The 3,828-nt window shown below is 41.6% G+C and overlaps 1 protein-coding gene across 3 annotated transcripts in view; it reads right to left on the reverse strand.

The window, feature by feature from the left end:
- Positions 1-1,388: 1,388 nt before the first annotated feature.
- Positions 1,389-3,828, reverse strand: part of herpud2 (HERPUD family member 2) — a 5,602-nt gene continuing 3,162 nt past the window's right edge. For 2 of the 3 annotated variants that reach the window (XM_053490606.1, XM_053490605.1), the window contains one exon: positions 3,612-3,828. This exon is cut by the window's right edge and continues 229 nt beyond it. The gene's annotated coding sequence lies outside the window, so the exon portion shown is untranslated. Of the gene's footprint in view, positions 1,738-3,414; positions 3,588-3,611 lie in introns of those variants that run through there. The other variant, XR_008356773.1, reaches the window with a different exon arrangement.

Below are 3,828 nucleotides of genomic sequence, written 5' to 3' on the forward strand. Positions count from 1 at the left end.
TCTATCTAATCACTCCAAACCTACGAGTCTAATTTCCTGTCTGAGAGCATGCCAAGTCTGATTCCATGCACACACACACACACACACACACACACACACACACGCACAGTGTAGAATTAGATATAAAAGTCTTATTACTTTCTCACTTCAGAGTGTGTAACAGTGTCAGAAAACTGGAACCCCAGAGGATGAGATCTGACCAATGACACACACATAAATAATAATAATAATAATAATAATAATAATAATACAGAAACGTGAACAAGTGTGTGGAAGAGTTCATTCCTCGATATAAAACAACACTGGAACAGAAGGCCACTGTTTCTCTCCGTCAGTAGTGACATCACTTCTTGTTGGACCTGGTGAAAGTGTGTGCAGGTGAGAGATCAGGTATGAATTCCTGAATACACGATTTAAAGGATGAAATATTACAAATAATTAAAATTAAATAAAGCAGTTTTCTCATGCCTGTTGTTTTTTATTTAATCACTTTTACACACACACACACACACACACACACACACAGGTGAACTGCAACCAGTCAGAGCGCTTATAAACCCCAGGTGTGTTATATGTGGGCGGAGCTTGAGGAGATCACAGCAATCACAGTTTAAATGATGTCCTCACTCCCTGTTGATCTCCACACTGATGTCAGGAGGACGCAGGTGTACAGGTGTACAGATGTGCAGGTGTACAGATGTGCAGATGTGCAGGGGTAGAGATGTGCAGGTGTAGAGGTGTACAGATGTGCAGGTGTACAGATGTGCAGGTGTGGAGGTGTACAGATGTGCAGGTGTGGAGGTGTACAGGTGTACAGTTGTGCAGGGGTAGAGATGTGCAGGTGTACAGATGTGCAGGTGTACAGATGTGCAGGTGTACAGGTGTGGAGGTGTACAGATGTGCAGGTGTACAGATGTGCAGGTGTACAGGTGTGGAGGTGTACAGATATGCAGGTGTGGAGGTGTACAGATGTGCAGGTGTGGAGGTGTACAGATGTGCAGGTGTACAGGTGTGGAGGTGTGCAGATGTGCAGGTGTACAGATATGCAGGTGTGGAGGTGTACAGATGTGCAGGTGTACAGGTTTGCAGATGTGCAGATATGCAGGTGTACAGATGTGCAGGTGTACAGGTGTGCAGGTGTACAGATGTGCAGGTGTACAGGTGTGCAGGTGTACAGGTGTGCAGGTGTGGAGGTGTACAGATGTGCAGGTGTACAGGTGTGAAGATGTGCAGGTGTACAGATGTGCAGGTGTGGAGGTGTACAGATGTGCAGGTGTGGAGGTGTACAGATGTGCAGGTGTGGAGGTGTACAGATGTGCAGGTGTGGAGGTGTACAGATGTGCAGGTGTGGAGGTGTACAGATGTGCAGGTGTGGAGGTGTACAGATGTGCAGGTGTTTTTCAGCTCTAACAAACGGTTGGTTTTATGGTGGAGCAGAAAAGCTCCGATGGTGAAGTGATGCAGTAACCGAGATGTTTGTGGTGGAGACGATGAGACTCGGATGATGATGATGATGATGATGATGATCTAAAGTGGTTGAGAGTGATGATGACTCAGATGAAAGCTCTTCCTCATGCGCTCCACACAGACAGAGGACTGTGTGATCCTTCAGCTCGGTGCTAATGTGGATTAAACGCTGCAGTTCTGTGGGTTTTAATCCGGAGCAGGTTGATCCCCAGGTCTGATTCAACAGCAGGAAGAAGGGACGAGCGCCTCCTTTCTCTGGGAAACATCACTCTATCATCAAACAAACACAAGCAACATGATGTACAAAATAAACTGAAACAAAAAGAAACCGTATACATTTTAATTTCTATTTGTAGATTTATACATTTTAGAACAGTTTTTCTCACTGCAGTAAAAATCCTCGTCCCATCTTATTTTAGGTCATGAAGAGCTGCATAAGTGTCTCACTGCATCTCACACTGTGTATGTGTGTGTGTGTGTGTGTGTGTGTACATAAAAAAATACATACTGATTTAAGGAATTCAAATTAAAGAAAGAAAACTAAAAATCTTTTTCTCTGATATTTGGGTTAACTCCTCCTAAAATCCAAAGCCTTCCCACCAGTGTGTGACTGATTACAGAGAGGAACCAGTGACCCGGTGTAATATAGTGAAACTCTCCAATAATAATAATAATAATAATAATAATAATAATAATCCTATTCTGATAATCACAGCAGTTTTATAACTCACTTTGGATAAGAGGATATAAATGTAAAACAAACAGTAGCAACAATAGTGCGTGCACACACACACACACACACACACACACACACACACATATACGTTCACGTGTTATAAACTGTAACAGAATAAAACAATAAAATGAACATTAATGCTGCACTCAGTCTATATTTCACCTGGAAATTCCACAATAAATTATTTAATGCTGAAAGTTTAAATGATAATTAAAATATTGATTTAGTTAAAACTATTAAACTTAGAATTTGTACATGACAAAGCTCTCCAAAATAATTATATTATAATAATAATAAAAACTGGAAATCTATTCACAGGCAACATTTTTACAAACGTCTGCTGAAATTTGCATAAATAATGACCCCCTGCATATAATACTCCAGTTTATTTATTGTAACATTTACATTCCACTGAAGTTTCCTTCTAAGAGAAATGTGTTTTTACATTATCTTTATTGCTGCTGGTCTCTGAGTGCCACCACACACACACACACACACACACACACACACACAATCCATTATATAAAAAATAAATCTCTTTATCTTTATTACTTTAACAAGGCTTTTGCAGCAGGATGGAGTCGGGGGCGTTTCCTCATTTACATACTCATGTATAATTATATTCCTGACACTCCTCACCTGACTGCAGCTTTCTGTTTGATTTGCTTTAGTTTACACAGTTTACACTTCATGTCTGTGTGTGTGTGTGTGTGTGTGTGTAAATGTTAAAGTAATTAAATCTTTTATTTGATCTGTTATTAGCTGTTGTGTGTGTAACGTTTCAGTAGAACAGGGCTCCTCATTAGGAGGAACGTCAGTGTGTGTGTGTGTGTGTGTGTGTGTGTGTGTGTGTGTGTCCTGATAACAGTGCTGCAGGCCGGACTAAAGAGACTCTAACCTGATTTATTCAGTTACTTAAGAGGCCGAGAGCAGAACGCACTGATGTCTCCTCATGCATAATTAATTGTGTTGTTAAGATGAACTAAACAAAATCTATCTTCATTTGATTAGAGACCTTCTGAGGCTCAGGAGTGCAGCAGCGACATCACACACACACACACACACACACACACACACACACACACACAATTCCTTAGCTGTACTTAATGTTTCACATTTCTTTCATTTTCATAACTCTATTCTCCAAAGACGTGTGTGTGTGTGTGTGTGTGTGTGTGTGTGTGTGTGTGTGTGTGTGTGTGAAACCTAACAGTACTGCTATGAGGCTCTTTTCCTTCCAAACTCCAGCAGGTCACAGACACTGGTTGTCCTCAGACTGGAGCTGAAGGGTTTTCAGTTGCAGCTAAACGGCGCCTCCTGGTGGCCAGAGGAGGAACTCACCTCCACCACACACTGCATGGTTTCATCCGTTGGATCAAAAACACTTTAAATGAATGAGAAGCAAATATTTAAATCTGTAAGGATGTGATTTATTTACATACAATGAACAGACTGGAGAGCTGAAGAGTCACCTGTCTCATTGAACAGAAACATGAAGGATGGTGGAGGACGTGTCGGGGGGGACAGACTGGTTAAGGAGCCGAACAGCGGCGGAGATGAAACCCTCGACCAGCTTCACTCACTCAGTATCAACAAGGCTGCTGGTTTGTTTGTTTATTCTGTCT

This window comes from Clarias gariepinus, unplaced genomic scaffold (assembly GCF_024256425.1).
Source record: "Clarias gariepinus isolate MV-2021 ecotype Netherlands unplaced genomic scaffold, CGAR_prim_01v2 scaffold_30, whole genome shotgun sequence".
Taxonomy (NCBI): domain Eukaryota; kingdom Metazoa; phylum Chordata; class Actinopteri; order Siluriformes; family Clariidae; genus Clarias; species Clarias gariepinus.